This window comes from Oryctolagus cuniculus, chromosome 2 (assembly GCF_964237555.1).
Source record: "Oryctolagus cuniculus chromosome 2, mOryCun1.1, whole genome shotgun sequence".
Classification (NCBI taxonomy): Eukaryota; Metazoa; Chordata; class Mammalia; order Lagomorpha; family Leporidae; genus Oryctolagus; species Oryctolagus cuniculus.
The window spans coordinates 64961854-64982287 of NC_091433.1; the positions used below are offsets into that span (position 1 = coordinate 64961854).

General features: G+C 44.9%; 1 protein-coding gene and 1 long non-coding RNA gene across 3 annotated transcripts in view; both read left to right on the top strand.

The window, feature by feature from the left end:
• Positions 1–20434, top strand: part of WWC2 (WW and C2 domain containing 2) — a 262307-nt gene that overhangs the window by 65047 nt on the left and 176826 nt on the right. The gene's annotated exons all lie outside the window — the stretch shown is intronic.
• Positions 1–20434, top strand: part of LOC127487360 (uncharacterized) — a 96600-nt gene that overhangs the window by 63918 nt on the left and 12248 nt on the right. Inside the window, exon 2 of the long non-coding RNA XR_007914156.2 lies at positions 117–20434. This exon is cut by the window's right edge and continues 12248 nt beyond it. This is a non-coding gene — a long non-coding RNA (uncharacterized lncRNA). The remainder of the gene's footprint in view (positions 1–116) is intronic.

Genomic DNA, 20434 nt, shown 5'->3' on the forward strand with positions numbered 1-20434 from the left:
TGTTCCCCACTGCCTTCTGTTTCTTTGCTTAGCTCAGTAGCGGCACTTCTGCCCAACGAAGGCACAAGTAGACTCAGGATTTCAAAGAATGATCGTACGTCTTTGCTTCTTTTTAGGAGCACTAAGCTCATGAAGTAATTACCCACATTCCTGTGCACCTTCTGTTCCTCAGTTTGAACACCTTGCGGTAAGGACTTTCTCATGCAACCAGAAATCCCCACAAGAAGCTTCCTCTTGCCCTAACCAGTGTGTCCTGAATGAGTTAGGAAAAAACACCTGACAGGTATTTGGTGTGGATGAGCAGTAAGAAGAGAGCCTCCAGGCCAGTCCGCGTCCTTAGCCCCATATGTACAGGAGAGGGTTAGCTTTGTCAGCCTGTGACCGGGCAGGATACATGCAAGCCTTTCCCGGTCCCAGGCATTGTCAGCGTTACTGTGTGTCCTGCCAGTGTGACTAACGGTATGAAATAGTAAAGGCACACGAGGACCTTTCAGAGTTCCAATTTTTCCTCATATTGACCTTCAGTTCCATAAAAAAAAAGTATCAAATCCAGGAGGGGCCAGTCTTTGGTGCAGTGGTTAGGATGCTGCTTGGGAGGCCACATTCCTTGTCGAAGCACCAGGGTTCCAGTTCCGACTCTGCTTCTGGTTCCAGTTTCCTGCTAATGTGCACCCTGGAAGACTGCATGTGATGGCTTGAGTGTCCAAGTCACCCACATGGGAGACCTGGATGGGGTTCTAGGCTCCTGGCTTTGGCTTGGCCCAACCCCAGCTACTGGGGACATTTAGGGAGTGAACCAGTGAATGAAAGATGTTTGCATCTCTGTCTCTCTCAGCTTCCCTGCCTTTCAAATTGATTAAGTAATTAATTAATTTAAAAGTATTAAATCCAGGCTGGCGCCGAGGCTCAATAGGCTAATCCTCCGCCTGCAGTGCTGGCACACCGGGTTCTAGTCCCTGTCAGGGTGCCGGATTCTGTCCCGGTTGCCCCTCTTCCAGGCCAGCTCTCTGCTGTGGCCCGGGAGTGCAGTGGAGGATGGCCCAAGTGCTTGGGCCCTGTACCCGCATGGGAGACCAGGAGAAGCACCTGGCTTCTGCCTTCGGATCAGTGCGGTGCACTGGCCGCAGCGTGCCGGCCGTGGTGGCCGTTGGAGGGTGAACCACCGGCAAAGGAAGACCTTTCTCTCTGTCTCTCTCTCTCACTGTCCTCTCTGCCTGTCAAAAAAAAAAAAAAAAGTAACTATTAAATCCAAAATTACTTTATTTTTTTTTTTTGACAGGCAGAGTTAGACAGTGAGAGAGAGACACAGAGAGAAAGGTCTTCTTTCCGTTGGTTCACCCCCCCAAATGACCGCCACGGCCAGCGCACTGCGCTGATCCGAAGCCAGGAGCCAGGTGCTTCCTCCTGGTCTCCCATGGGGTGCAGGGCCCAAGCACTTGGGCCATCCTCCACTGCCTTCCCGGGCCGCAGCAGAGAGCTAGACAGGAAAAGGAGCAACCGGGATAGAACCGGCGCCCCAACTGGGACTAGATCCTAGAGTGTCGGCGCCACAGGAGGAGGATTAACCTGGTGAGCTGCGATGCCGGCCCAAAATTACTTCTTATACATGCTGGTAGTGGGTATTAGGGGAGGCCCTACTTACTGATGTTCTAAACACCCCAGCACATTCTTAGTCTGTTTTATGGACAGTCTGGAACTGCCTTTAGAACATCACTCTTTTTTCATTTTAAACCTTTTATTATTTTAAAATTAGGGATCCTACATAAAATACAGCACAGCCTACTGAGGCAGTTCAGAGAGAATACCCTCAGCACCAACCAAGACATTAGAACTTGGCCAACCACCAAAAGCCATATACTGTCCCTGCTCGCAAAACTGATTATCCTGACCTTTATGGTGACCAGCTACTTGCCCTGCCTCAGGGGTACATGCTTGGATAATAAAACTGGAAACACCACAGGTCGTTATTTTCTTCCTAAAGCTTACTTATTTCAGAGGCATAGAGGCTAGTGGGGTGGGAAGAGGAAAAGAGAGAGGAAGAGAGAGAACTCCCGTGTCCTAAGTCACTTCCCAAATACGTGCAGCAGCTGGAGCTGGGCCTGGCCAAAGCCATATCTGGGAACTTGGTCTGGGTCTCTCACATGGATGGCAGGGATCCAATCAGTTGAGCCACTGCCTGCTGCACATTAGCAGGAAGGTGGTATTAGCAGGGAGCTGAGTGCTTGAATCTCAAGTACTCCAGCACAAGATGCAGGTGTGTTTTAACAATTGGACCATACAGCCACTCCTCCTTTTTTTTTTTTTTAAGTCTTTAAGTATTTTTTAATCCATAGTTTATCTCTTCACTTGTCTGCCTTTTCTGATAGCCTCCCCATTGTGCAATTGCATATTTATTGTAAATTCATAGTGGAACCACAGTTTTGATCAAATTTAGTATATTCCTATGTGTAACTGTATATTAGTGAACATATGAAAGCACATATGTTTGAGATGTTAGTGACCTTTGATGCCCAGTGTCTATATTCATGAATTAATTAAGTGGGGGTTTACCTGTTTGTTTGAATTTTTCTGTAAAGAGAAGTTTCTCTTCATCTGCCGCTCAGTTCTCCAGTAGTACAGGGTACATGGGAGTCTTCTGAGGAGCTGGGCCTTAATAGCTGTGGGGTTCTCCTGGGGCGCCTTTGAGATTGAGAAGCTGGATGTAACTGGAAAGAGCCACTTGATGGGCACATGTGCAGCGACACTGTCTGGGTTATTGGGTTGGACAAGGAGCATATAGGTCTGACTTGCAAGCTGTTATTGTTACCTAGTAGCTATCAGTGGCTACTTTTTCAGGAGAATGGACTTTGTGCCCTTCCATTTAAGCTACCCATGTTTTTAAATCAGTTGCTATTTGTTGACAGACTTAAACCTCTTTTGCTGTCCTATCTCTTGGCATTTATCGGTTTATTTGAAAAGATCTTAGAGGTCAGTGTCAGTTTTTATCTCAAAATCAAGCAAATCTGCTTTATGTTTGGTTTCTTTTTTAAAATTTTTATTGTGATATTAATATAGAGAGAACAGATTTAATGTAGTTCATACATACAATTCTAAGAATATATTGAGGGGCCAGTGCTGTGGCGCAGCGGGTTAAGCCGCTGCCTGCAGTGCTGGCATCCCATATGGGCGCCAGTTCGAGAACTGGCTGCTCCACTTCCAATCCAGCTTTCTGCAATGGCCTGGGAAAGCAGTGGAAGATGGCCCAAGTCTTTGGGCCCCTGCACCTGTGTGGGAGACCTGAAAGAAGCTCCTAGCTTTTGGCTTTGGATCAGCATAGCTCCGGCTGTTGCGGTTAGTTGGGGAGTGAACCATTGGATGGAAGACCTCTCTCTCTGCCTCTCTTTCTCTCTGTGTGTAACTCTGACTTTCAAATAAATCTTCAAAAAAAAAAAAAAAAAGAATATATTGATACTTCCCTTCCTCCCCCGTTCTTCTCTCTGCTTTCTTCCTTTTGTCATTTTTGACTTTTTTTTTTTTTTTTTTTTTGACAGGCAGAGTGGACAGAGAGAGAGAGACAGAGAGAAAGGTCTTCCTTTGCCGTTGGTTCACCCTCCAATGGCCGCTGCGGCCGGTGCGCTGCGGCCGGCGCACCACGCTGATCCGATGGCAGGAGCCAGGAGCAGGTGCTTTTCCTGGTCTCTCATGGTGTGCAGGGCCCAAGCACTTGGGTCATCCTCCACTGCACTCCCGGGCCACAGCAGAGAGCTGGCCTGGAAGAGGGGCAACCGGGACAGAATCCGGTGCCCCAACCGGGACTAGAACCCGGTGTGCCGGCGCCGCTAGGCGGAGGATTAGCCTAGTGAGCCGCGGTGCCGGCCCCATTTTTGACATTTTTAACTTACATTTTAGTCAGAACCTTACCGCTCCACTAAAAAAGAGCAACAAGTAAAAGGCAGAAAGACCATCATTCAGCAGGAATAGGTAGGCAAGGGCTAGAAACAGTAGTCAGAGGGAAAGAGGTCCATTTCACCATGTAAGTAAACTTTACAGATAATCACAGATCACTAAAACTATAGTAGTATGTCATTCTTAACCATTTGACAAAGATATAAAACAAAGTTTGTCAAAACTATATTTGCAGCAACATTCCTACACACAGGCATTCTATCTTGTTTTTGTTTTTTGATTTTTTTTTTCTTTTTAAATTTTAACTCCCACATATAAGGGAGAACATGTGGTGTTTGTCTTTCTGCATCCGGCTTATTTCATTCAACGTGATGTCCTCCAGTTGATCCATTTTGATGCAGATGGTAGAATTTCATTCTTTTCTGTAGCCGAATAATACACACCACATTTTCTTTTTTCTTTTTTTTTAAGATTTATTTTATTTATTTGGAAGACAGAGTTACAGTGACAGGAGAGACAGAGAGAAAGGTCTTTCATCTGCTGGTTCACTCCCCAGATGGCCACACGACCGGACCTGCACCAATCTGAAGCCAGGAGCTTCTTCCGGGTCTCCCACGTGGGTGCAGGGGCCCAAAGACTTGGGCCATCTTGTACTGCTATCCCAGGCCATAGCAGAGAGCTGGGTCGGAAGAGGAGCAGCCAGGACTAGAACTGGCACCCATATGGGATGCTGGCACTTCAGGCCAGGGCATTAACCCGCTGCACCGCAGTGCTGGGCCCCACACCACATTTTCTTTATCAGTATGTTATCTGATGGTGGACACCTTGCTTGGATCCATATTTTAGCTATTGTGGACAGTGCTGCTATAACATGGTGGTTCAGGTATCTCTTTAATACATTGTATCCAAGTCTTTTGAACACAGTAGTAGGGTTGCTGTATCCTATAATAAGTCTGTTTCTAATTTTTTTTTTTTTTTGACAGGCAGAGTTAGAGAGAGAGACAGAGAGAAAGGTCTTCCTTCAGTTGGTTCACCCCTTAAATGGCTGCTATGACCGTCAAGCTGCGCCAATCTGAAGCCAGGAGCCAGGTTGCTTCCTCCTGGTCTCCCATGCCGGTGCAGGGCCCAAGCACCTGGGCCATCCTCCACTGCCTTCCCGGGCCACAGCAGAGAGCTGGCCTGGAAGAGGAGTAACCGGGACAGAATCGGGCGCCCCAACTGGGACTGGATCCCGGGTGCTGGCGCCGCAGGCAGAGGATTAGCCAAGTGAGACATGGTGCCAGCCTGTTTCTAGTTTTTTTTAAAAAATATTTTTATTTATTTATTTGAAAGGCATAGCTACAAAGAGAAGGTCAGCAAAGAGAGAGGTCTTCCATCTGCTGGCCTATTCCCCAATGGCTGCAGTAGCCAAAGATGGTCCAGTCTAAAGCCCGGAGCTTCTTCCAGATCTCCCTTGTGTGTACAAGGGACCTAAGTACTTGAGCCGTCCTTTGCTGCTTTCCCAGGCACATTAACAGGGAGCTGGATTGGAAGTGGAACAGCTGGGACTCAAACCAGTGCCCATATGGAATGCTGGCGCTGCAGGCAGTGGCTTACGCACTATGCCACAATGCTGGCTCCTGTTTCTAGTTCTTTAAGAAATTTCCATACTGTTTTCTACCATGGCTGCTCTAATTTACATTTCTACCTTCAGTGTATAAGCCGTTTTTCCACATCCTCACCAGTGTTTATTACTTTCTATTTTTTTAGTTAATAGCTATTCTGACAGGGGTGAGCTGACATCTTATTGTCATTTTGAGTTGCGTTTCTCTGATGGCTGGTGATGCTGAGCATTTTTTCATACATTTGTTGACTGTTTACATTTCTTTTGAGAACTGTCTATTAAGGTCCTTTGTGCTTTCTTCACTATATTGGTTGCTTTTTATGTTTGAATATTTTGAGTTGCTGATGTTTTCTGGATATCAGTCCATTTTCGGATAAGTGGATATAAAACAGTCAGTGAGGACCTAAACACTAATAAACACTTAAAAAGTGTGGACTCTAGAGACAGATTTCGTGCCTACATTTGAATCCTGGCTGTGCCTCTCAGTGGCTGTATGACTTCTTCCATAGAGAATCTATTTCTATTACCATGTATTTTGAAGATGTAGCAACATTTCATTAATTTGAATTTATATAACTATAAATTTTATAAATTATAAAGTTATAAATTTATTTTTTTGAAAGTCAGAATTAACAGAGTGAGATAAAAAGAGAGTTCCCCTTCCTGCCCAAATGGCTGCAAGGGCCAGGCAGGAGCCAAGAGCCTGCTCCAGGTCTCCGATGTGGGTGCAGGGGCCTAAGCATTTGGGCCATCTTCCACTGCTTTCCCAGGCACATTAGTAGGGAGCTGGATCAGAAGTGAAGCTGCTGTGACTTGGACCAGTGCCCACATAGGGTGCCGGTACTACAGATGGCTACTTAACCCACTGTGCCACTGCACCAGCCCCTGTAATTATGTTTTTCAAACTGGAGGTTGCCGGTGCTCTCTCTCCCCCTTTCTCTGGTAATTCCTACTTTCAAATAAATTGATTAAATTTGAACTGTATCAAGCTATCTCCTCCATCTATGATGGCATTATTTGCTAACCACCAATCTCTCCCAGCCACCACCCCATTAGCACAGTGTAGGGGTCAGTGAGTACAGTATATGCATTACATTGTCAGTGGCAGCATGGATCAGTGGGCTCAGAGCTGCTGTGCTGCCTCACCCAGGCTCTGGCCTCCTCTCAGACCAGACACAATTCTTCCAGCACTGTTTTTATGCTTCTTTAGTAACTTCATTTCCTGTGTATCCTTTTGTTCTCACAGCTTCTCCATCTGACTGTATTACAGAGTAAGAGTGTGCTGAGGTGTCTACAAAGCTAGAGCAAAAAAAAAAAAGTAATTAAAACATTAAAAAGTAAAGGAGAGATAAATTGGGCAGAAGTGAGATAATTGGTATTTAAGCATAAAGAAAAAAAGGAAATTGATAGGGCTTCTATAACATTTGCAGGAAGTTCAGATTACATTTCCTAGGGAAAGAGAGATGATTGAGGTGGCCCATGTGATGAACACGGGTGACATTTTACAAGAATGGATAATTGAAAGAGGAATTGGCCAACAAAGGTGAAAATGTGACAAAGATGTAAAAAGTGATAAATGCTAGGAGTGAAATTGAAAGTGATCAGATTAGCAGATGTTGACAGCAAAGCAAGCATGTAAGGAGTTCTACCCTTCCTTGAGCTACGGTGTGAATATGTTGCATGAGCCTGTGAATGTGAAAAGCAAGGTAAGGTCATTTGAGTATCTTCCAGTTGAAGTTTTGCTAGACAAGTGCTTATGTTTAATATGGAATGTTAGTTCTACATGGAATTGAAGGGTCCAATTTAAAACATCCCAGTCCGTTTAGCTAGCTTTCAGGGCAAAATACTGAAGTTACTCATCACATTGAAAGGAAGTAGTGAGTACACAGAGACTGAAGAAGAGAGAGTACAAGTGAGAACTAGCTCATCACTGCAGAAACTGGCATGAGTTGGTTGATGCTAAGCTGTCAGTTGAATCTGTAGCACAGATGAGGATGCTGCTGGGAGACTTGTGTCCAGGCTGGTTTAGGCCTGTGAAGATGCTCATCATCAAACCCTTTAATGTTGATGAGACCTTGTTAGCCAGTCACACCAGGACCTGTGCTTGTGAAGATGGAAGGTAGTGAAGTGGCTTTTTATAAAGAGTTACAGGTAGAGTAACTAGGTGCTATGGCATAGTGGGCTAAGTTTCTACCTGTGGTGCCAGCATCCCAGATGGGTTCTGGTTTTTGTCCTGGCTGCTCCTTTTCTGATCTGGTTCTGTGCTATGGCCTGGGAAAGCAGCAGAGGCTGGCCCTAGTGCTTGGGCTCCTGCACCCACATGGGAGGCCCAGAAGAGGCACCTGGCTCCTGGCTTTGGATTGGTCCAGCTCTGGCCATTGTGGCCATTTGGGGAGTGAACCAGCAGATGGAAGACTTTCTATCTGTCTCGCCCTTTCTCTGTGATTCTATCTCTTAAATAAATAAATGAAGTCTTTTAAGAAAATACAAAAAAAAATTTAAAGTAGAGTAACTCTTATTAGGAGGTAACACAAAAGATGACTTTAAATGAAAACCTAGGGGGAGTGAGCATTTCGCCTGGTGGTGAAGACTCCTACATCCAGTCAGAGTGCCTGGATTCAGTTCCTAGCTCTGGCTCCTGACCCTGGCTGCCTGCCAGTGCACTCGAGGAGGCAGCAATAATGGATCAAGTAGTTGGGTTCCTGCCACCCACATGGGAGACTTGGCTGAGTTTCTGGCTGCTAGTGTTAGCCCCTGCCCAGCTCTGGCCTTTGCAGACATTTGGGAAGTGAACCAGCAGATGAGAGCTCTGTCTGTCTCCATTTCTTCTGCCTTTCAAATAAAACGTACGCTAATCTGTAAGTCTGATAACACTGAGTGTTAAAAAGACATCATGAAAAAGCATCTCAACCAGTCATTTGGTACACAGATAAAAGATTGTAAGTTAAAACATCATCGTTCTAAGACTTGTTTCAATTTTATTTTTGGTCAGAGATAGGCAAAATTATACAACTTTTCTTTTTAAATATTTATTTTATTTATTTGAAAGGTGGAGCCCCAGAGAGAGAAGTCTTTCATCTGCTGGCTCACTCCCCAGATGACCATAACAGCCAGAGCTGGATGGATCCTAAGCCATTAGCCAGGAGTTTCCTCTGGCTCTTCCCCATGGGTACAAGGGCCACGCACTTGGGTCATCCTCCACTGCTTTCCCAGGCACATTAGCACGGAGCTGGATCAGAAGTGGAGCAGCCGGGACTCGAACTGGCACCCATGTGGGATGCCGGCAATGCAAGTGGCAGCCCAGCCTCCCACACCCAGGAATAGTACAGCTTTTAGAGCATAGCTGCTTCTGTTGGATAATGCTTCAGGTCAGCCTAATTCCCTTGGAGACTTGAGTGAAAATGTGAAAACTTGCTTTTTTTTCTAGCCAGCACAACTTCATTTATTCAGCCAATGAGACAAGGAGTTATTTCAGCTTCTTAAGGTCTATTCTCTCAGCAGGCATTCAGATGGGTGACTGATGGTACTCCTGGAGAGCGTGCATTTCTGTAGCGGAATTTCCCCTTCACTTCAGCCTCCCCCCCGCATCATTCTTGCTCCTGGTTTGTCTTGTTCATCTAATTCAGTGGCTATTTGGTTTCTAGAACATAATGTGTAGGTTCTCATCCACAATCCTGAGGTCTTAAAGGCCTTTTCAAGTGTATTCATTCTTTTGTGTTCCAACAAGCATCATTATTTCCTGTGTTCACTTTTTATTCTTTTCTGGAGTACCTTGGTGAGAGGAGATGACTTCAACAGAAGGAGTCCTTTTACTTGAGGGCCCAGCAGTGAAAGTCTTACCTCTCAGTGATTAACTTTAGATCACAAAGAGGGTAGAACCAAGCTGCTCCTAAGACCTGAGTCTCTATACATTCACCGAGGAAGCAGAATCTTTTTTTTTTTTTTTTAATTTATTTATTTGAGAGGCAGAGTTATAGACCAAGAGAAGGAGAGACAGAGAAAAGGTCTTCGATCCACTGGTTCACTCCCCAAATGGCTGCAACAACCTGCTGAGCCAGGAGCTAGGAGACAAGAGACAGGAGCATCTTCTGGGTCTACCACGCGGGTGCAGGGGCCTGTGCAATTGGGCCATCTTCTGCTTTCCCAGGCCACAGCAGAGAGCTGGATTGGAAGTGGAGCAGCTGGGATTCATGCCCTTGTGATATGCCAACACTGCAGGTGGCGGCTTTACTTCTATGCCACAACACTGGCCCTGGAAGCAAACTCTTTTAAAGTATGAGCAAGTGGTAATAGTATAAAGTCAGGCAGTAAGACACATCCAGGTGACCTCACAGAGATTTGAAAACCAGCATCTGGGAGATGCGCAGTACTCATGGTGAGCCAGGCGTGATTCCGAGCTCCTTTCTGCATCCACACCCTACGCTGCCATCTGCTCCTGGCCTCAGCTGCGGGAACCACATGTCAGTCATGGGAGCTGGGAAGTGTGGCCCAGAGCCCACAGCTGTGGCAGGGTGTAAGGACACAACAACAAAGCCTCCAGTAAGCAAACTTACCATGGTAGGGAGTGTGCAGAGAGCTTTATTCTGGTAAAGTCAGGTTAAAAGAGTTGTGATGTTGGCTGGCGCCACAGCTCACTAGGCTAATCCTCCGCCGCAGCACACCGGGTTCTAGTCCCGGTCGGGGCGCCGGATTCTGTCCTGGTTGCCCCTCTTCCAGGCCAGCTCTCTGCTGTGGCCAGGGAGTGCAGTAGAGGATGGCCCAAGTGCTTGGGCCCTGCACCCCATGGGAGACCAGAATAAGTACCTGGCTCCTGCCATCGGATCAGCGCGGTGCGCTGGCTGCAGCGGCCATTGGAGGGTGAACCAACGGCAAAGGAAGACCTTTCTCTCTGTCTCTATGCAATTGCCTGATATTAAGCACCCTGGTAGCTGGAAAATGTTAGGACTGAATGCAGGTGAGTGTCCTCAGCATTATGTGATTTTATACTTAAAACAACAACAACAACAACAACAACCTGATGAGCACAGAAAGAATAGATGGGGAATTAGGTCTCAAAAGCAGATAAAGTTAAGAACTAAGAGATGCTTACATTTTTCTTCTTCTGGTCAAGAATGTTTTTGGGAAACTCTTAAGCCAGTGTGTACTGTTAGGAAAAACCTTGTGAAGTTTGGCTTTTGGTGCCAGTGTAGTCCTTGCATGTGTGTATGGGTCCTAGAATCGAGGGGGTTGAAGCCAGCCTGATGCACGTGTTACAAGGATGCTTACTTGTGAAAGCAGACCTTGAGGTGCTTCGGGTTTTTGGATTGGTTTCTGGGAGCACGGGCACATAGTTTCAAGAGGCCAGGCAGGTTGCAGCTGGCGGTGTGCCAGCCTCCAGTACAGTAAGATCCACATTCTTGTTGCCGTCATGAGTTTTCATGACTAATATTAGGCTGCAAAAAGGCACATTTGGGGCAATCCATAAACTAAAGGCACTAATAATTGTCACTAGGTAATGTCACAGAGCTATGAATAATTAATACATGTTAGACTTATTTATGTGGTACACTAGCAATCCTTACCACTAATATACCACAGGTAAACATTCCTGGGCCTGTGAATTTCACATTTTGTTTGTCCCGGGGCCTTCTGCTGGCTGAGTAAATGCCCATGGGAATCCAGACGCTGGTGGGGCAAAGTTGATGTGAGGGTAGGTCAGGGAGTAGAGGTGAACGAGTGTGGCAAGGGGTGAAAGGGCCTCTTGGGGCTTGGAGTGTCAGAGCCACATTCACGTCAGACTTTGGAAGGGCCTCTTGATTAGGGTTGGTATGTGGAGAATGGAAAGCCGAGTTGGTCAGCTTTCCTTTTTTCCTCCTAAATTCCACTCTGATAATAACAGAAAAGCATATTTGACCTGCATGGCATTAAAATATTTGGGCATTAAGGGTCAGGTGCTAGGCTTCAGAAGCTATTTAAGCCAGGCTAAATGCAACTTTAGAGGAGATGTGGTGTCCAAACAAACTAAGGAATAGATTCACTCTTTCTGTTAGTAACTGGTGTTTAATTTTTAAAGAACACAGCAGGCCTTTTGAAGGCAGTTTAAGGAATGGGTGTGGAAGGGGGTGTGGGGGAAGGAAATTCAGCAGAATGCTTTTAGATATTTCCTGTTATATAAATGCTACATACTTCTCATGCCTTGAGACGCACAACAAATGCGAATGAACTCCCTTGAGGCTTCAATTTAATTACTGTTACAAAGAATGTAGACACTATATAGGTAATGAAGGAACCTTATGTAAAAACCAACACAATGTGGAACATTTAATTTTTCATCCAAGTCCTACATGGTGGCATTTGAAAATGGTATAATGAAATATACTTGTGTAAAAAATAAGTATTTTATGCTTAAAAATCTGCTTTTGTTTAATTCATAAGACTTTCTATTTTTGAAAAAGAGTTTGTCTCGAGGTGGACATTCCAGATAATAAAATACCTTATTTGTAATGTCCCTAAAATAGCTTGATACATTTATGAAGCAGTAGTTCACTATGTGCTTGTGATGAAGAGTTTTGCACTGGTATTATGACACTTTTAGTATCTGCATGTAATTTACTAAGCTGGAATTTTGCATTAGTAATGACAATTTAAAAGTTAAAGCTTTCTGCTGCTAATTTTGTAGTATTCTAAATTCTCTTTTTTCTCCTCTTAATTATGTTCCCCTGACTCCCATACATAGCCAGGTTTATCCATTCTAGTGGCTGAAAGAAGCAGCTAATGAAAAGTGTTTTTTGTTTTGTTTTGTTTTGTTAAGATTTATTTATTTGAGAGGCAGAGTTACCGACAGAGAGAGGGAGAGACAGAGAGAAAGGTCTTCTATCTCTGGTTCACTTCCCAACTGGTCACAACAGTCAGAGAGCTGAATTGGAAGAGGAGCATCTGGGACAATAACTGGTGCCGGTATGGGATGCCAGCACCGCAGGCAGAGGCTTAGCCTGGTAGGCCTGGTGCCGACCGCTAATCAAAGCTATTTTCCCCTTCCTTGTTTTTGGGAAAGTAATGTAAGCTGGGTAAGGCATTTTGAGAAAGCATCTGCTGTTGCCTTCAGCATTCAGGAGTGAGAGTGTAAACTTGGGGGTGTTTTCCTTATATGAATGCCCTATGCATCCAGTGCACCGTGGTGTTTGTGAGAGAGCCAAGCTAGTGGCCAGAATGTCTGGGTTTCGGGGATGTCTCCATCCCTTAGCAGCTTACTCTGGCCAGTGCTGTTCACGTCTATAAACCATAGTATTTTGTGACTGGAGGCTCCTTCTCTCTCCTCAAGAGAATTGGAATACATGACTGAATGAATGAAACAGGGTTTAATCAGTGCATGTGTAACTCATGCTTCCGTGGGGCCATAGAGAATTCTAATCTCAAGTTATTTATTCATTGATGTTTTCAAGTTAATTCAACCAATATTTGTTGACTGTATGTGATGTGTGTTATTCTCTGTACACTGGAGGATCCAGAGATCAAGGGTGACAGATCTGGATCCCCCAGCTGTCTCCAATGGAAAATTAGAACGTAGTTAGCATCCTGAAACACTTTATCCAGGGTTGTCAGCCTTGCTGGAGGAGTGGCAGAGTAGAGGCCAGTTAAGATGAGAGTACCAGGATTCAAATGCTGGTACTGGCTCCTCACTCCAGCTTACTCATTCAGACCCCAGGAAGCAGTGGCAATGGCTCAAGTACCTGGGTTCTTACCACCCACATGGGATACTTGATCCCTGGGTTTTTCTGGCCCAATCCATCCCCAACCTTTGCAGACATTTGGGAAGTAAACCAACAGATGGGGGAACATATTCTCTCTCTCTCTCTTTCCTCCCCTCCTTCTTCTCCCTTATTTATTTAAAAACATCCATCCTATATTTCTTGCCATTCACACCAAAGGGCTCCTTTGGAGCACAAATGTTTAAAACAAAATTGTTGGGGCCAGCGGGTTAAGCCACTGCTGGTGATACAACAACCCATACTTGATGCCACTTTAAATCCTGGTTGCTCTGCTTCCTATCTGGCTTCCTGCTAATGCTCCTGAGAAAGCAAGAGTGATGGTCCAAGTACTTGGGTACCTGCCACACACCTGGGAAAACCAGATGAGGTTCTTGGCTCTAGGCTTCAGCTTGGTCCAGCCCCAGCTGTTGTGAAGGCATTTGGGGAGTGAACCAGCAGATGGAAGAGCTCCCTTTCTCTGTCTCTTACTCTCTGCCTGCTACTGTGCCTTTCAAATTAATAAATAAATCTTTTTTTAGAAAAGCTTTTTATTTATTTATTTTTTATTTTTTTATTTGAAAGAGTTACAGAGAGGAAGAGGCCAGGGAAAGGCAGAGGCAGAGAGAAGTCTTCCATCCACTGGTTCACTCCCCAAATGGCCACAATGGCCTGGGCTGTGCCAGGCTGAAGCCAGGAGTCAGGAGCTTCATCCATGTGGGTGCCAGGGCCCCAGGGACTTGGGCCATCTTACGCTGCTCTCCTATGTGCATTAGCAGAGAGCTCGGTGGGAAGTGGAGCATCTGGGATTTAAACCAGCCCCCATATGAGATGATGGTGCCCCAGATGGTAGCTTAACCTGACATGCCACATAAATTTATTTATCATTATATTTTTGAGTAGCCATTGGAGAGACCTTGTAAACTGTAGTTTTGGAATTACTATGGTATACCAAAGCAGTGTAAATCAATCTTTATGCATACAAACCTAACTTGTTATATTAGAATTTATGTTAAAGGAAGCACCAGCCCCAATAAATAGATCTTTTAAAAAAATTTTACAAAATTGTTGTGACCTACTGTTAATGAAGGATCATTTAGGTTTCTGTCTTAAGTTCTTGGGAAAATAAGATTGAGTCACCATAGTTTATAGAACCTAAAAATGATTAAACTTCAGAGCATGAATTGACTTTGGATCTTTGAATCAAACTCTATTGCTTTGTAGACAAAGAAAACTGACAGATTGTTCAGAGTCATACTCTCCTGGTAGAGCTGGGGTTAGAATGTCTGTCCTCTGATTTCTGTTAACTTCACCATAGAGCTGTGCTTTGGGGGCCCTCTGATTTACTTTTGGCCGGGTTACAGCAGCGTCTGTGTTTTGGCTTAGTCTTAGTAAAGTAAAGCTGTCTACTCTGCTTCAAAGATGTCAAAGCTTATGTTTTAAAACATCTAGTGCCTGGAAATTCTCTGAACAATGAAAACATGAAGAAGGAAGACTGTTAAAAAGCCCTTCTTCCCAATGTGCCATTCAGTGTCAGAAGCATGCTGGCTGTGGTAGAAATCATGATGGATAAAATCAACAAACCAGGACGATAAATGCCATTCTCATACATTCTTCAAGTAAGGTTTCAAATTATGGCATATGTAAAAATACAAGAGTTTTTAACAACTGTCTTTAGATTTGAAATATTTTATATTTCATTATATTTTATATTGAAGTCTATATATAAATATATTTTTTAAAGATTTTATTTATTTATTTGAGAGGTAGAGTGAGAGACAGTGAGAGACAGACAGAGAGAAAGGTCTTCCTTCCTCTGGTTCACTCCCCAAATGGCTGCAACAGCCAGAACTGCGCTGATCCGAAGCCAGGAGCCAGAAGCTTGTTCTGGGTCACCCAAGCAGGTGCAGGGGCCCAAGCACTTGGGCCATCTTCTACTGCCTTCCCAGGCCACAGCAGAGAGCTGGACTGGAAGAGGAGCAGCTGGGACTAGAACCGGCACCCATATGGGATGCTGGTGCCGCAGGCGGAGGATTAACCTACTGTGCCATGCTGCCGGCCCCTATATATAAATATTTTAAAGCATTAGGAAATAGTAAAATTAACAAAATTGATCGACTGTATAAAATTATAAATCCTTGGCATATGAGAACTTTATTTTACTTTAGATACACATAATCATTGTTGGTGCTCATTGAAATTATGTTTATTGCTATAGAGCTGTTAAGGTTTGAGGAAGGACTGACAGTTATGGTTTATACAGTTTTTATGCTTTTATTGATGTCTCTTTTTAATATATTTTCATTTTTTTTGAAAGGCAGAAACAGAGGGACAGAGACATGTTTTTTATTACTGGTTCACTCTTCAGATGCCTTCAGCAGCCTGGGGCCAGTTGAAACCAGGAGCCTAGGACTGAATCTGGGTCTTCCACACCAGTGGCAGGGACCCAGTAGTTGAGCCATCACCTCCTGCCTACTCTGCATATTAGCAGAGAGTAGGAATTGGACGTGGAGCTGGGATGTGACCCCAAGCACTCTGATAAGGAATGTGGACCTTCCAAGCAGCATCTCAACCGCTTAGCCAAATCCCACCCTGATTTAGGTTTATTTATCATTATATTTTTGAGTGACCATCAGAGAGACCTGATAAAATACAGTTTTGGAATTATCATGGTATACCCAGATAGTGGGGATCAATATCTTTTTTTAAAAAAATATTTATTTATTTATTTGAAAGGCAGAGTTACAGAGAGGCAGAGGCAGAGAGAAAGATCTTCCATCCACTGGTTGACTCCCCAAATGGCTGCAATGGCCAGAGCTGAGCCCATCTGAAGCCAGGAGCCAGGAGCTTCCTCCGGGTCTCCCACGTGGGTGCAGGGGCCCAAGGACTTGGGCAATCTACTGCTTTCCCAGGTCATAGCAGAGAGCTGGATCAGAAGTGGAGCAGCAGGACTTGAACTGGTGCCCATATGGGATGGTGACACTGCATTTGGAGGGTTTACCCACTACAGCACAGCACCAGCCCTGGGATCAGTGTCTATGCGTACAAACCAAACTTGTTATATAGAATTTATGTTAGAGGAAGCAAGTGATTTGGACACTCCAACTCTGGTTTAAAGAAGTGCTAAGTGGGGCCGGCGCCGCTGCTCACTAGGCTAATCCTCCACCTTGCGGCGCCAGCACACCGGGTTCTGGTCCTGGTCGGGACGCCGGATTCTGTCCCGGTTGCCCCTCTTCCAGGCCAGCTCTCTGCTGTGGCCTGGGAGTGCAGTGGAGGATGGCCCAAGTGCTTGGGCCCTGCACCCCATGGGAGACCAGGAGAAGCACCTGGCTCCTGCCATCAGATCAGCGCGGTGCTCCGGCCGCAGCGCGCCGGCCGCGGCGGCCATTGGAGGGTGAACCAACGGCAAAGGAAGACCTTTCTCTCTGTCTCTCTCTCTCACTGTCCACTCTGCCTGTCAAAAAAAAAAAAAAAAAAAAAAAAAAAAGTGCTAAGTGAAGCACTACAACTTCCTCTCTTCAGCTAATAATTGAATTACCAAATAAACATATTTCATTATATTTCAAAATGTTCATTCCAAGAACACTTTTGAAAATTTGATTCTTGCTTACTTTAATATAAAACAATCAGATAGAAATTTAGCTAAGTACAAAGAAGTTGCTATAAAATCACTACTTTGTCATGAATACTAAGTGGTTCTTCAAAGTAAGTGTGTAATTCAAAGGATAAATTTATTTTCTTTGGAAAATTAGCTTTTCAGGTTACTTAGAAAATAGATTTGTGGGGCACAGTGAACACGAGACTGTAACAGAAGTAATGCTGAGAACATGAATACTCCTGATGCTTATTCACTTAGAAAGAGAAAGCCATTAGATTAACAGTTGGCATGCCCTTGGCCAGAGAGTGATCCACTCTGGGAAGTGGTGAGTTGTCCTTGCTCCAGCATATGCTAAAACACTGGGCGCAGGGCAGATACTGAAAGCCTTAATTGAGGCCCAGATAACCGCGTCAAAGCCTAAATAACTAGGGCTCAGAGGGTACAGATGCAAACCATTGGCCAGCCTGTCATGAGCATGGCCTGACAGCGTCACATGGGCTCCCGTGCACTGACTGCCCCAAGGGTTTGAGGGAGAGCCAGAGGTGAGAGCAGGTGAGGAGCTCTGTGGGTGTTGGAGAGGGATGAGTACAGTCGGAAGTCCTGAGGTGAAACCCATGGAGCTCGGGATGTTGAGATAGACATTTTTGTGACATGAATTTGTATTTCTGTTGATTTAAAGAAAAAAATAAGTTATTCATTTTTATATAATTGAAAGGCCGAAACAAAGAGGGAGAAAGTTTTCCATCCACAAGGTCACTCCCCAAATGCCCACAGCAGCTTGGGCTGGGCCAGGCTAGAGCCAGAAGCCGAAAACTTCATCTGGGTCTCCCACATGGATGGTGGGCACTCAAGTACTTGGGCCCTTATCTGCTGCCTCTCAGGCACATTAACAGGGAGCTGGCTTGGAAGTGGAACATCTGGGATTTGAACCAGGTACTCTGATACAGAATACAGATATGCCAAGGGGCAGCTTAACCCTTGGTGCCACAATCCCCACACTGTGTTGATTTTTATATTGTTTATTAAGAGCATGGAAGAAATAACAGGGTAGAGAAAAGGTCACTATATGATGACATTTTAAAAGAATACTTTCTGCATATTCATTTGTGTTCTGTTTTTTAAAATGAAGAGTTACTAATGAGTTCCCTCAGTCTCGACCACCAATTTAGATGCAACCATATGGGAGCTTTTCCTTTTTTAAAAAAGATTTTAATTGAAAAGATTTATAATTAAAAAATTATTTCTTTGAAAAGCAGAGAGATATAGAGTCAGCCAGAGACAGAGACAGGCAGATGAGATCTTTCTACTGATTTACTCCCCAGATGCCAGCAATGGCCAGAGCCAGGGCAGGCTGAAGCCAGGAGCTGGAACTTAATCCCTGTCTTCCACATGGACAGCAGGAATCAAGTGCTTGAGCCATTGATGCTGCCTCTCAGGGTATGCATTATCACACACTGAAAATGCAAGTGAGAGCCCTGATGCAAACCTAGGTACTCTGATTCAAGCATCCCAAGTGGCATTATAATTGCTTGCCAAATATCTGGCCCTTTGTCTGTCTGTCTGTCTGTCTATCTATTATCTATATCTATCTATCTATTTTTGTTCTATTTAAGAGACAGAGATGGGAGAGTGAGAACCCATACTTCGCTGCTTCACTCCTCAAATGCCTATAATGGCTGGGGCTGGACCAGGCCCAGGCTGAAGCTGGGAGACAGGAACTCAAGTGGCAGGGACCCAACTACTTGAGCACCCACTAATAAACTTCCGAGGGTCTGCATTAGCAGGAGGAATTGAACCCAGTTACTCTGATAGGGGATGTATGCATCCTAGCTGCTAGGCTGAATGCGTATCTCTGGGAGCGTTTTCTAATCAGCTGCCATCATTTCCTTCTGTACTGAACATGGTTCCCTGTACACACAGCCTTGTGGTGGAGGCATTTCTGTACATGCCTTATCTTTCCAATTGGACTATAGCCTATTTGGGAGCAAGGTCAAGAGTTCAAATGTAAAAATAAAAGCATGTATGTTGTGCTTTAACACTGTGCAAGAGACTTTTCCTATATTATTTTTCGTCATGTTAACAGTATTGACTATAATAAGGGCTTCTTAGAAGGAGAGGGTATACTATTTATTTTAAGATTCACTAGAACTGGCCGGCGCCGCGGCTCACTAGGCTAATCCTCCGCCTAGCGGCGCCGGCACACCGGGTTCTAGTCCCGGTCGGGGCGCCGGATTCTGTCCCGGTTGCCCCTCTTCCAGGCCAGCCCTCTGCTGTGGCCAGGGAGTGCAGTGGAGGATGGCCCAGGTGCTTGGGCCCTGCACCCCATGGGAGACCAGGATAAGCACCTGGCTCCTGGCTCCTGCCATCGGATCAGCGCGGTGCGCCGGCCGCAGCGCGCCGGCCGCGGCGGCCATTGGAGGGTAAACCAACGGCAAAGGAAGACCTTTCTCTCTGTCTCTCTCTCTCACTGTCCACTCTGCCTGTCAAAAAAAAAAAAAAAAAAAAAAAAAAAAAAAAAGATTCACTAGAACTTAGTTTAAAGGACTACATTAGTTTTATTCATATTTTCATTTGAAAGAGAGAGAGAGATCTCCTATCCACTTGGTTCACTCCCTAATGACCATAACAGTGGGGCTGGGCCAGTTTGAGGCCCATAACTGGCGACACAATCCATGTATGTGGCAGGAACTGAAGTTTTTGAGCCATCACTGCTGCCTTCCAGGGCATACATTCCCAGGACACTGGCATCAGAACAGAGCTGAGACTTGAACCGAGGCACTCGCATACCAGAAATGGGTGTCCCACTTGGTAGTTTATTTGCTAAGCTAACCACCTGCCTCTGTCTTCTTATTTCTATGTTATGTATTTTAGAGTACTAGAAAAATCTAGTTTACCTAATCTTAGCAAATGCAACTTTAAACATTTATATGAGATTTGGTGGGGAGGGGGATAAACCTGAAATCAATAAATAGAAACAGTAAGGAAGTTTTTTGACTTTAGAAATTAAAATTGGAAACGTAATGAGAGATCTTAAAACAATTTTAATCCAGGTTGTACTTTTGTCTGTAAATGATTAACAAATGCAAAAAGAGGTCCCCAAGACAAAAACTGCAGTCCCCTGGCCCCCCACTCTCCTTCACGCACACTGCTGTCACCCCAGAGCCGACCATGCTTCCATGTTACATGGTTTCTGAAGATGTCTACCTCCGTGTTTTTCTGTTTCTTGTTTCTGTATCTTGACTGTTCAGTTTTAGGTTTTGAGAACTGACTTGCCTCTGTGGATGAGGATTCAGCCCTCTTACTGGCACCTGCCCCATGTACACACACTGCCCCAACCCCATCCTTTTGGTGTGTTATATCACCTTGTAAAGGAATCAGTAGTCAACGTTTACATTTTTATGACTTATGTAAATATTATTCATGGGTGACCTATCTAGTGTACTACGATTGCATTTCCTTTTGTTTTCTCTGTAGTTAATGATTGTCTCTTTTTTCCATTGGTTTAATTTCTTGGGTCCCTGTCACCAATTTGCTTCCAGCATTAGAAATTTCCTTTCAGTCCATTGAGACACACCAAGTACTCTGCACCTTCCCCTCGGGCTCCAGCTGGGACCAACTGCTGTT